At 33.9% G+C, this 14,391-nt stretch overlaps 1 long non-coding RNA gene across 1 annotated transcript in view; it reads left to right on the top strand.

Annotated features, from left to right (window-relative positions):
* LOC131482626 (uncharacterized) overlaps window positions 1–14,391 on the top strand; it is a 324,972-nt gene that overhangs the window by 124,964 nt on the left and 185,617 nt on the right. The window contains exon 2 of the long non-coding RNA XR_009247172.1: window positions 5,159–5,298. This is a non-coding gene — a long non-coding RNA (uncharacterized LOC131482626). The remainder of the gene's footprint in view (window positions 1–5,158; window positions 5,299–14,391) is intronic.

Below are 14,391 nucleotides of genomic sequence, written 5' to 3' on the forward strand. Positions count from 1 at the left end.
GTTATTCAAAAGGAGATATTAAGGATGGATGAGATAGGAAAACTGTAGGAGTAATATTCTAGCATGATTATGAAGTGAAAGATGAGCAAAGAGAAATTGAACATTAAGAAGAGAGGTCAGGAATTTGTGGATTTCTGCAAAGAAATGACTGATTTGAAAGCTAAATTGAAGATAAGGTAATGAAAATGTAAGGAAATAGAATCAATACCTTAGAGGTGGTTTGTGTGGCATGAAAAACAGTGATATCAGGCTATTTGAGTGAAAAAAAAAAATCCCAGAGAAGTAACACCTAGGGTGTAAAAGAGACCCGGCATGTCACTTCCTTTTCCATTTTTATTGTTAAAATACCTATGTATTCCTTCTGTCGTGGATGCCTGCCTCCCATTCTTTTATAAAAATACACTGTTTTCTGCCCCATACTCCTAAAATGATAGCGTTGTGTTAAATGAAGATTCAGATGCTGTCAAGGAGGTGATAGCAGGATGCTAATTTGTCACCTCTGCCACACATTGAGTTCACTGTAAAAACTGTATTCTCATGCATTTGGATTTTTCACATCGTTTGAAGTGAGATAATTAAGGCATTGTTTGCCTCATTTGAGTGGGTAGCAGTACCAGTTTTAAGCAAATCGTATACACTACTACTAAAAACTGGAAGTTGTGTTGGGCAAAAGGGGAAGACATTTTTATTTGAATACAACATCTTAAGGCAATTTCATCATTTGTGCCACACCTGGCAGGGTGTGAGATATGGCAGTTCAAACAACTGATAATCAAGTGACCCTCAGAGAACTCCAGGGGAAAGATAATTTTTTTCAGTATAAAAACTTGAAGGAACTATTACATCGGTACTTTATATCTCATGGGATTTGACAATCCAAGACCATAGTGCTCAGTAAATATTTGTTATGTGATGAATGCTTTTTATTCAGATCAGTATTGTATGTTTACCACAGTGTCTTCGTTAAACTGGATTAATAAGTTATTTCAACATCTCTTCACCTTATTTATGTAATAAGTATTTATATTGTGTAATATCAACAAAATAATCTTATCGATTCTGAGTGCCAATACAATTTATTCATTCATTACTGATGCTAGTTTATGGGAATATGCTGATTTTCTATGGTTTGAATATCATATGAATGAGTTATGGGGTATACAAAGAAATAGTGACAATGAATGGCAACAAAACAATTTTCTATGCAATCTGCAATTGCTGGCCACAGTTTGCACAGCAACTGTCTAGGATTGGATAAAGAATTGCAAACTTGCCTGTAGTTTTATCCTGCTCCTAAATCAAGATTAACCAGACAAAGCCAAATGCTCTTTTCTTAAAACTTGTTGTGTACATAAGTTACTTGACTTTGTTGAATCAATTCCAGATCCCCTGGGCTAACAATTTACAATCAGTTAATGTTTGAAATCTCCTCTACTTATTATTTTTTTTAAGCTTAATGTTTCCACTGGCTGCTTTTGTGCAAAAATGTTAATGAATAGCTTTTATTCTCATTTGGGGTCCTGTGAAATAAATGTGTGCTCCTTACAAATTAATGTATTGAAAACCTGATAATAGCATTAGTTGATATAGAGGACCTGAGCATTAACTTGTTTGGTTAAAGCCATCATAAGTAAATAAATTAGTTCTGTTATTACAGAGGTCACAGAGAGCTGCTTCAGTGTCTCCACCATATGAGGACACAGTGAGATCCTCACCAGACATCAAGTCTGCCAGCCTCCTGATGTGGAGTTCCAAGCTAGCAGAACTACAAAAAATAAATCTCTGTTTCCTATTAGATCCCCAGTGTGTGGCATTTAGTTTGAGGAGCTAAAATGAATTAAAATAGTGGGCTGAATTTGTTTCATGTGAGATTTAAAATACGTGTAAATGATAAAATTAAAATATATGAAATAAAATATTTTGATGGAATTTCTTAAAGGTAGTTATGTTGATAGAGACTATTAACATTTGTTATTTTTATAAGGTTATAAGGGACAGGTAAAATTGTTAGATACTGATCTTATCCTTAATAAGAAAATTTGTTGGAAATAAATTTAGATGTTAAATTTCCTGTATTTAAATTTAAAATATTTTTTATTTCATAGAATATTTAAGTGTGGTTTATCAATGTGATAATTCATCTGTTTTTTAAGTGCACTTGTAATATTTTTCTTCAAAGATAATATTTAAGGCATAAATTATTATAACATAGTGCAAGAATTTGAATGAAATACATAGTTTTGAAGATGATCAATACTAAATCTAGTAAGTATATATGCATATGTGCACAAATTATTTTAAAGGTTTCTTTTTAAACACATGCAATTTTAAAAAAAGTACCCTCTGGGGCTTTTATAATATTTATAATTCTGTTTTATGGTCAATAAATTGATTATAAAAGCCCTTGTGTGTTCTTTTTACAAGCTATTGTGATGTTAGTATTTTTCCAAGTCTTTTTGCTAAACATACAGTAAAAATGCTTGTGCTATGCAAGCTCATACTGTATGTTAGCTGAGGACTCCTTTTACAAATATAGACATTGAGAGAAGTCCTCAAAGAAGCTTTATCTGTTATTGTGCTCTAATGCATATATCTAAAAGCACATTTCATGCAAAGTATTATTTGTGTTTATAATGCCAGTATTTTAAATGATCTTTGAATTTCAAAATGAAATATCACTTCAGAATTACTTGGTGATTTTCACTGATTATCACTGTGTGAAATCTGGGCTAATGATATTACCTTTGTATTTGGAATCCTGAAATCTCTTCTGGTCACATTCAAGATATGTTAAAGCAGAAACTTCAGGGCAGGATCCCAGTATTTATATTTTAGCAAATCTTCTAGGTGGTTTTATTGCATGCTAAAATTTGAGATACCCTGATCTATAAACAATACATAGTTAAGCTAATAAAATTTTCAGTAATAACAAAAATCATTTGATTTATACATTATGCACTATGTGCTTGAATGAAAGTTTGTGAAAATTACCAGACATTTTGCTGTTAAGGAAATATGGCTGTCAAAAATATTCTCAGTTTGATATGTGGGATCGTAGCCATTAAGAACTGCTAATGTTTGTTTTCTAGAGTTTTATACACATTTAGATGATTCAATTTAATAAAATAATGACTATTGGCAGCACTGTATTCTAGAATCCTTTGAGTATTAGAACATAAACCTCTGTGTTAAGTTAGTTATGTGCTTTACCCTAGCAGTTGTGTAAAACTACAAACTTAAAGTCAGATGCTGTCATGGAGCAGGCTGGCAACTTGATTGGAGCTGTTAAAATGGAATCTCAATTTCTACACAGAAAAAAAGTTTTATTTATGCTAAAATGGTCTAAATTTTATCATTAACTGTCCACTTTTTATAGGACACAAGAATATGTAACGCACCTCATTGTTTCTGATTCTAGGAAAACATCAATACAAGCTGAATAATTTGTATGAATCAATACTCCATGTTAGAGTTAAGAAGATAATCAGGACCAGTGGAAACTGTGATAAACCTAATGGCAGCACTTAGCAAGACTTGATAGCACATTGGTGGCGAGAGGAAATCTTTTCTTCCCTGTCAGTGGTGGCCATGAGTAAAAATGAGGTCTTCCACATTCTTCACTTCTACAGTCCAAGGAAGAGTGGCCCAGTAAAAAATTATAGCTAAAATGAATTGACTAGTAAGATGGGTATTTTTGCGGCTGGCACAGTAGCCTAGTGGCTAAAGTCCTCGTCTTGCATGTGCCAAGATCCCTTATGAGTGCCGGTTCATATCCCAGCTGCTTCCAGTTCCCATCCAGCTCCCTGCTGCAGCAGTAGGGGACAACCCAAAGCTTTGGGATCCTGCACTCTCATGGGAGACCTGGAGAAACTCCTGGCTGCTAGCTTCACATCGGCTCTCGCTATGGCAGCCACTTGGGGATTGAACCAGAGGATGGAAGATCTTTCTCTCTGTTTCCCCTTCTTTCTGTAAATTTGACTTTCTAATAAAATAAATATATTTTTTAAAAAAGATCAATATTTTCTGAAAATTGGTCATTTGTGCAAGGATCTACTAGGGTGGGTAGTGAGCTCTCGATCTTTTTGTGTTGGACAAAAGACTGTGGGTGTAGGTAGTTTCGTTTTTTTTCCGTGATCTGAACAATGCATATTTTGGAATGACAACTATAGAATATCCATAATAAGACAAAATGATGTTGGATCTTTTCATCACATGTTAATCTTTCGCTGCTTTTTAATCAGCTGGTATTTAGAGGTTACATCACCTTTAGATCACGAAGAAACTATTTTAGACAACATCTAATTATGTCCTAACAGCCGCATGGTGCCATCCAAAAATACCCGGTGTATGTCCTTAAGGAAGCTTAATCAAGGAAGCTTTTGTAAATTTCTTTTTTGTCCTCTCTCCCTACACTATGCTCTCATTTGTCCTTCCATTATAGACAGGCCTTATAACATGTTTAACATAATTTTCTCTGTATGCTTGGTAAATAGATATTCCTCATCTTTGTATCAGCAAGATCAACAGCATTTCAGAGTTATCGAAACCACTGGAGCAGAACCTTCAGTCATGCTCCATACTGGGGACCCAGGATGACATTGGGTGGCCATTCTCCATCCCTGGGTACTAAGACATTTGGGAGGCTAAATATGACTTCTCCTCTCCTCTCTTCCCTTACTGCACTCTGCAGAGTAGATGCTGGGACTTGTCACTCCTGGCCACCATGGTGAAGGGATGCTGTATTGTACATTGAATTGCATAAGACACACTTCCTTGTAACTGTTGATTTTATATTTGGGATATTATCCATTGAAACCCTTAATAGTTTTAGCAATAAACAAAGCATAACAAAATTGTTAGGGGATGCTATTACAGATCACTAGAAAGAATTAAACGCATATTCCTGAGGAGAACATATAAAAAATTTAAACTAGAAAGATTTTTTTTAAATTCACATGTAATCCCTTTATTAAATGAAAGGAAAATATCTAGTAGAGATAGTTCTACAAACATGTCATCTAAGACAAGGTTTCCTGTTGTCAACATGTTGTATAATATTGCTTTACAAATGCCAGCCTGTATAAGGAAAAATACTGTAAAGGACTTAAAATGGTGCATTTGTGATGCTGTAATTGACTTCTGTATATTTTTTATCCAGGTGAATTCTCCTTTTCATGAATGTATTCCCAAGATGACAGAAGTGGATGAAGTGATGAGATGCACAGCTATAGGATGTTAACCACTGGTGTGTTCCACTCCATTTGACATAAACAACGGATAAAATTCAAGACACTGACTGTAAGTTTTTATATATTTATATATGTTTTGTTCTCTTTGTCTCATGATTTAGTAATTTGGAGGAACTGAGTAGTCCCAGATTCTTTTTTTCTGTGACTTGAACAAGGTAAGTGTGACCAAACCATATATTGCTCTATTTTTCTTTATTTCCTTGTCTTTGTGTATGATAAGTGGAGAAGCCATTAGTGTGCATTCCATCCTTAGCCAGTAGGTTCATTCCATGACCAAACTCTGTGTTTCTGGTTTTGCTTGTTCCTGTTTTGCAAATAATATGTGCCACAGCTTGCAATTCATGTTTTGTTTTTCCTAAAATTTTGTTCGCAGACATGGATACTCAGATTTCAGAACTTTTCTGTTCTTTGTCTAAAGCTGTTCTTGAGATTGTTCTGTTGTTTTAAAAATGATTTATTTTTTAATATGACTGTTATCCAATCAGCAAGAGAGTCTTAAAATGACATTTTGTATATTTCTTACAAGCCAAGAAATCTCACATTGCATTTCCTACTTTTCTTGTTTAATATTATTTCTCTTTTAATGACAGATGGAAAAGTTATGACTTGGCAAAAACACTTACTATAACCCCACAAAGTGTGAAACAGAAAATCTAATCATTTTTCTTCGGTGTGAAAGAAAGTGAATATGTTTTAATAACTTTTATGCCACAAACCATTCTTTTTAAGAGAAAGTATAAATGTATTATGAGATATTTTGTTTATTTTTTCAAAACATCATTGAAACAGGGTGGGAGGATAAATAACAGAGATACGTAGCATCAAATTAAAATCTCTGTCATGGAAAGAGTGAGTATTGAAACAAACATACTTTTCCCCACAAATAGTAGTGCTTCTGATGAAATTTAAATCTGATCCTATATGTCTGTGATAAAAATGCTCTGAACTTTCCTGCCATGGAAGCATCTTTGGTATCTTTGTTGAAAAGCATGTGCTCGCTTCGGCAGCACATATACTACAATTGGAAAAGCAATACATATTGATCCTAAAATAACAGAAATGGTATATTCTCACAAAAATAAGTTCTAACAACTTAGAAAAATGAGAGGGTGGCTGTTTGAAGCATTAAGGAATAGTCTACTTGGTCAAACACTCCAGATGCAGAAATCAGAAAAAAAAATTGTATTTTGCCAATAAGTGGTCAGTAACAAGTTTTAAATGAATGTAGTGTGAATGGAAGACTAATTTTGAGTTATTAAGGTATGATAGCATGATATAAATATAATGCCTGTATTTTTAAATTAACATTTTCAAAAAGTGCCATTAGAGAGGCAATAAATCCTATAAAATATGCAAGCAATGTAGACTTTTAGGATTTTTTGGATCTAATGATATTATTCACAGGCTCATTTGGAAAATAGCGATTGCAAGTAAGTGGTATTCCATATTCTACCAGGATGTTATTTATTAAGACGTTGTATAGTCTGTGTAGTGATATAACGATGGAAGCAAAGAAAAATAATTTTATCTTAAAGATTATGTGTGACATTACTTTTTAAAAATTTTACTTCTTCTTCTTATCATTATTATAATTTATGATACAGTTCCATAGGCTCTGGGATTTACCTTACTCCCTCCACAATTCCCTTCTCCCTCACTGAGTTCCCCTATGTTATTAGTATAGCATACTTCTTCATACACAGTCATATGTCCATCATTGCGGGCATAGACAATGGCTGAGAGTCCAGCATCCTATTGTCAAGATATAGTAAACAGTTTCAATGCCAGTCCATCTTTGTCTGAAAGTAGAGATGCACGCTACATTGTATCCTCATATCTTCATGTGATAGTCTCTATCACACAGTTACTATACATCCCTTTAAATAAAAGTCACAATACAAAATCAACAACAGGAAAGAAAATAGAAATTTACAATGCCATGAAGTTAAATAACATATACTAGATATGATAGTCTCCGATACACAGTTCCATACATCCCCTTAAATGAAAAGCCAGAAAACAAGATTAATAACAGGAAGAAAAAGAAATTAACAGCATAATGAAGTTAAATAATGTTATGGCATGACTAATGTGTCACTGAAGAAATGAAAATCAATAACCTTCTTGAAGAAAATGATGCTACTGTATGATCTATGAGTCAGTGACTAATTTAATGAGAAAGAATGTTGAAGAGATGAAATTTTTAAAAAAGGCCAAAATATGTGAGTTATGATTTCCGCTGATCTTTGTTGGTGAGATATGTCTCTTGTAGGCAACAAATAGATGGGTTTGGTCATTTTAATCCAGTTTACTATTCTATGACATTTGATTGATGAGTTTAAGCCGTTTACATTCAGGGTTAATATGAATGGGTGGTAATTTGGTTCCTGTCATTTTAGCAAAAAATTGTTCATTGATTTAGTCTTCTGTTGTTATTTTACTGGGATGTTCTTCACATTTGCCTTTGGTTTTGGTTGACATTAATTAATTTACTCTGTCAAGAGAACATCTTTAAGTATCATTTGTAGGGTAGGCAAATTCTTTTAACTTTACTGTGGAAGAATTTTATTTCCTTTTTAAGGACAAAGGAAATCTTTGCTGGGTACATTATCCTGGGCCAACAATTTTTTGCTTTTAGAATCTGGAATATGTCACTCCATTCTCTTCTGGCCTGTAGAGTTTCCTGTGAGGAGTCATCTGGGACTCAATTGGCATTCCTTTATAAGTCACTTCATTTTTTCACATGCACATTTAAGGATCTTTTCCTTATGTTTGATTAAAGAGAGCTTTGTTACCATGTGTCATGTGAAGATCACTTTTGGTCAACCTGTTGGTAGTTCTGTGCTCCTCCTGGAAATTGTTTCCCAATTCTTTCTCCATATTAGGGAAATTTTCTCTTATTATTTCATGAAATACATTTGTAAACACAGCTTCTTTTTCTGCACCTTCTGGGACTCCCATAACTTTTATATTTGGCCTTTTAGTAGTGTCTTTCAATTCTTGAATACTTTTTTTGGCCTGATTGAGCTCTGCTTCCAGTGTTTTGTTTGTTTCCACTTGGTGACAGGAAATATCTTCTAACTTTGAGATTCTTTCTTCTGCCTCCTTCATTCTATTTTGGAGACTCTGCGTTGTACTTTTAGTTTGTTCCACTGTATTCTTCATTTCTGATATATCAACTTTCATTTGATTCATTTCCAGTGTGACGTATTCCTTAAATTCCTTTAATGCCTGCTTTACATGCTTCTCATTGTTGATAAGAAGCTTTATAACAAGAGTTTTGAAGTCTGTATCCCCCATTTTCTCAGTCTTTCTCATTTAACTCTGAAGTTGGCAAAGGGTTTTGCTCCTTTGCAGGGGAGTCTTCAGTAATATTCATTGTGTCTTTGTCTCTTCTTTTGCTCGTGGTCTTTGTACTTCTGGTTATCAGATTCTTCTCCTTGGGGCAGGTTTCTAAGTTGTGTCACTCACAGGTCTACAGTTTGATTTTCAAGCATGTTTTAACATTCTCTGTATGTAACATGAGATTGGGGTTTCCTAAATATACTGCTGTTGTCATGCTGGATTTTATCTTAGCTAGTGAACATATTTATTTATTTTGTTTTTGTTTTCACTTGAGCATTTTGTTTTCTCTAGAGCATTTGTAGCCAAGTAAAATTAGTACAACATTCCTGATCCAATTTGTGCTTCTGCTCTATTTTGTTGATAATTTTAAACATTGCAAAAAATGTCATTATATCTGTATGTAAAAACATGTACTAAAACAGTTTAGGTGATTTTTACAGTAATAATGGTCTTGATACTAAAATTCATGATCCATATCCATCAGTTGCATGTTTATCTCTTTGCCAGAACCATATAATATTTTTATTCCTAGCATGTAGGTGATATGTTATCATAGTCAATATTAATGATCTGAGAAAATGACCTCCCACAAGCTGAATAATCATTTACTTTAAAAAATTTTGCCATCTACATTCAGATTAACATTTTGAATATTTTGTCTTTCTCAGTGATTTTCTGTTAAAATTTCATGAAGAAATGTAAATGTATGCTAAAACAGAAGCAATAATAGGTTAAGAGCTAAATATGGGTAAGGGGGTTCCAATTTCAGAATAAAATGGGACTGCCAGTTAAATTTTCATTCTAGATCAACAACTATATATATATGTGTGTATGTAGTGCATAACAACTGTCTATCACAGAGATCTGTTAGATCTTACAGAGCTGTAAGAATGGGATAGGTGGCAGTAAGTAATTAGCATTTAGTTTACCACAGAATAGATGAACATTAAATGGGCAATTTTGATGTTTGAAATATGAGATCCTTAAAGTAAGTAAAATTAATTTCAAGACTATTTCTTGCCATATAGTAGCTAAAACCAGTGGATGAGGAAATTAAAAAGTTAGACAGTGAATTCTAAAATCAAGGTATTTTTAAACTAAAGACATATTTTCTATCATATTAAAAATAGCTCTTATCGCATGGATACTAAGGAGTAGCAGGTTGGGTCATGTGGTGCAGGAAGTTGCCTCTACCAGAGTGTTAATTGGAGTCCTAGATGCTCAACTTTAGGTACAGCTTCCTGCTAATGTACCTATCAGGACAACAGATGATGGCCCAAGTACTTGGGTGTACCCTGCAAACAATCTGGGTGACCAGGATGGGTTTCGGCTCCTGGCTTTGACCTGGCCCAACCGTGGTGATTGCATACGCTTAGTGAGGGGGAACTTGCGATGGGAAGATACTCTCTCTCTCTCTCTCTCTCTCTGTCTTTTTCTCTCACTTCATCTCTTTCTCTCTCCTCTGTCACTTGACAAAACATGGAAGAAAGAAAGAAGGAAAAAGATTTTTTAAAGAGTAGGAAAACTGATATGCCTGTAGTCAGGATTAATGTATAAGCCTCTTATATACACATTAAGAACTCTTACCCAAGTATCAAGCTTTCTGGCAAGAAATGTAACTGAAGTGTACTGAAAATATAAATGAATATTATATGTAATCATATATACATATGTATGGTTGAGTAGGCACAAGTCACAAAGTTTCAGGTTTTTTTTTTTAGCTTGAATGATATTTTGTTCTATTACTTAGTTGCAGCCCAATGGTAATTTACATAGTTTCTAAGTTAATAAAAACCACTCTTTTTAAACATTGTACTACAGTAATGAATCCAAGTGTATGTCGCATTTGCCTGTCTCCATCATCCACAGTGTGAATAATGTAGTGATTGTGCACACTTATTCTGCAAACTTTTTAGCTAAATTTGGCGTTTCACTTTTGAAGAAGAAAACAACTTACCTTAAAGGGTAATGTTATATCTTACTGTTTTATCTCAAACTGATGGTAAGATCATTTCTAGTCAAGGATGAGCATCTGAGTTTTGTTGATGCTGAGCTCTTGAGTTGGCACTTTGCAAAGTGAGGGTCATTTGCATTCAGCTACACATCACTCTGCAAAGTGTAATTTGCATTTCTTATCTTGAGTGTAATTTTCCATTAATTTTGTAGCTGTATTGAACATAAGTGCCAATATTTCTTTATTAACTTTAACATATGATATGATTTAAAAGATATCCAAAATTTAATCTGGGTGTTTTGAAGTGTTATTTTTGCAAATATTAGATGTTATCATGACTTGCAGAGCTATAATAATTTACTCTTATATTGTAGGGACTTGTGTTTTTATCCTAGTCCTGGTACAGCATGTATCACATTAGTCCATCTACTCTGAATATTCCAATTTCTGCATTTAACACACAAATAGTACTTGTAGCACAGAAATTTTGTGAGGGCAAATGAAACTGTCCATAGCACTTTGCCTAGCGACTGGTGCAGTCAGCAACAAAAGGATTCGGTGTTGTTTTATTTGTAGATCATTATCATCATGGTTAATATTTTCTATTTGTTTTCTTGATTATTGCCTCACTGCTTTTAGTTATTTTTCAATGTTTACATTAGAGATTATTTTCTGGAAACATATGCAAATCTTAGACAGGTAAGTATGGGCAGTGAATTCAGGAGCAGACTGCCCCTTACCAGGCCTGAGTACATAGAGAAGGTCATTGCAAACTAGTGAAGAAACTATGGGAGACTGATGATCTTGATCACATGAATGACTTCAGTTTACATGTGATTTGAAAAATGAGGACTGGTTTAGAAGGAAAGATACTTGATTTAGTGTCAGAGCCCAAATTTTTACTGATAATGTTCATTAAGAATGGTCATCAACAAGTCAAAATGATAAGTAAAGTAGTAAATGACCAGGAAGAAGGTATTTTATAGCAAACATGGAAACTCTCATTGAAGAGTTCAAAATATATTCAATTTTGGAAGGTAAGTGAACCTCAGCAAAGCCGTTCATCTGAGCATGTGTTTGGGTTGCTTTGAGGAAAATGAGTCTAGAAGAACTTACTTTGAATCAAAGAAACTCTGATGTTTATTTATTTTTTGTTAGGATTTATTTATTTTTATTACAAAGTTGGATATACAGAGAGGAGGAGAGACAGAGAGGAAGATCTTTCGTCCGGTGATTCACTACCCAAGTGAGCACAATGGCCAGTGCTGCGCCGATCCGAAGCCAAGGACCTCTTCCGGGTCTCCCATGCGGGTGCAGGGTCCCAAAGCTTTGGGCCATGACACCTCAACTGCTTTCCCAGGCCACAAGCAGGGAGCTGGATGGGAAGCAGGGCCACCGGGATTAGAACCGGCGCCCATATGGGATCCTGGTGCGTTCAAGGCGAGGACTTTAGCCGCTAGGCCACGCCCCTGGGCCTAAAACTGTGATGTTTAAATGCAATGAATTTTTGTTGAAAGAATTGTCACAGTGTAATTATATTAGACTCAGTGTTTTGATACATCTGTAGATGATAAGGTTTGAGAGAGTAGATTTCACTAAGAAGTATAGATATTTTGATTTACATAATTTAGCAGTTAATAGGTAATGAACAAGGTGGTTAAGTGTAAAGTTTACGTAAGTTTATATGCATTTCATAAAGGAGGCCTGAAAATATTGTTTGTTATTAGTTATAATTATGAAGCCTTAGGATTTTAGTGTGGAAACTAGAGTAAGTTTAAACCTTAAGTGTCACCACTTAGTTGCCATGGGACTCTTTTTCTCTTGACTTCTCTGTATCTCAGGCCTAAGATCTGCAACATAGGAATAATTATGTTTTCTAACTATATGACTGCTGAGAGGATTAGAGTAGTTAGTATATATAACATGACAGGAACCAAATGCATGATAATGATTCAGTTTTAACCATATGTCATTGAGTGAAATGGTATGTTACTTTTAAATTTAATTTGATAAATTTTGTTATTGTTTTATAATGTTTTCAATATTTTGTGATATTCACTTTAAATGCTATATAAATATATACTATTTACATGTAATATATATTGTGAAGAAGGGTTTGAATATCATCTTTATACACAATTTCATGAGAAGTTATATACAAGTAAGAGAGCCATGGAACAGCAGATCGATGATCCCTAGAAAGGGCTGTTGTTACCTACATACCTTTGTCATTTCTCCCTCTGTAATTATATATACATATATAAATATATACATACATATATAATTACACACATATATATATAATTATATATATATACACACACACACATAGGCAACTAGACCCCAATCTGGATAATGTCACTGCAGTAGTTACCTATATCCTTAACTGAAATTTCCCTCTCCAACTCCCTCGAGTCAAATATGAAGCCAAACACCCCAACCTCCTAGTTTCGAATCTTGGCTATGGCCTTAGATATGCTTAATGCCACATCTCTTTTACCTAACTTCACTGTTTCCTCTGTGCTTCACGGCAGCAACCCATTCTGGCTGCATTATATAAAGAAACAGTAGTGTAAGTTGCATTTGAGTATAACAGTATCAAAAGTACAAAATGGGTAATTTTTAGAAAATATCCTGATTGAAATAATATTTAGCAAATCACAGGTTTGAACTTAACTGCTACCACTTCATCCAATCCCCCAAATAGCTTCTCCTACTATTGATCTTTTATATAAACATCATAAAATTTTTTTATTAACTCAGTATATTGTGCATGAAAATACGAAATGTGAGGTTTTAGAATACCAACCTGCCAGGATACATTTTCTTAGTTGAACATCTAAATATGCATTATATATAGTGCTTAGCTCAGGAATAGGTACCAAAATTGTCATTCATAGGCAAAACTGTTAACTTTGATTTTGTTCTCTTTTTCATTCCCTGTCTCATACTAATTATCTCTCCATAAAATAGCAAGTTTAATATTAAGTGAGCCCAGAACTAAGAAAACACCCAATTCCTTAAAATTTTCTTTGTCAATGAATAGAGTAAGGCCTAACTTGTTGCAAGAATAAGTTGTATCACAATAGTTGGTGCAACTTCAACATTTCAAATCAAATGAATCATTCCAGTGAACAATTAAAATTCCTTAATTATTTCCCAACCACAAATTAGTCTTTCACAAATAGCCATACATAACCAGGATCATGAAAGCTGAACATGACAGCACTGTATTGTCAAAAAGAAAAATAAGGGGAAGGATGTTAAATTTCCTTACTGAATTTTTTAGCAGATATTCCTGGGTTTCCTGGAAAAAATAAAGGATAATGGACCATGATTTTATATTGTTCACAGCAGCAAGAGGCAGTGCAATTTCCTTATCTATTTCTGATGGGATAAAATGTGGCTGAATAAAATGTTTGAATTTCACATAGACTGTATAATTGCCAGTAACAGTTCTTTTAGTACAATGATCTTTGCACATGAAGATTCAAACGATGGGGGCAATCCACCACACTACTGTTTTTTTTTCTTTTTTTTTTTTTTTTTTTTGCTTATTTTGTGGTTTTGCTTCTTACTGCATTATTAAATTACCTGAAACCCAGTGACCTGTTTCAGCTGCACATGCTGATTGAATTAGTCTAGGGTGTACCTTGGGATTCTTTAAGCAAGCTCCTAGGCAATGCTGATAAATTGTTCATTCCCAGAACATATTCCTGATATGCAGGCATTGTGTATTTAGAAATGCTTTTGTATGATCTTAATATTAACATAAATTATTTTTCTCTGTTATTTCTATGCCAGAATGCTTTTTGTTTCTTTAATATCTTCTATATTAGAAAT

The sequence above is a fragment of the Ochotona princeps genome, chromosome 19, assembly GCF_030435755.1.
Source record: "Ochotona princeps isolate mOchPri1 chromosome 19, mOchPri1.hap1, whole genome shotgun sequence".
NCBI classification, from domain to species: domain Eukaryota; kingdom Metazoa; phylum Chordata; class Mammalia; order Lagomorpha; family Ochotonidae; genus Ochotona; species Ochotona princeps.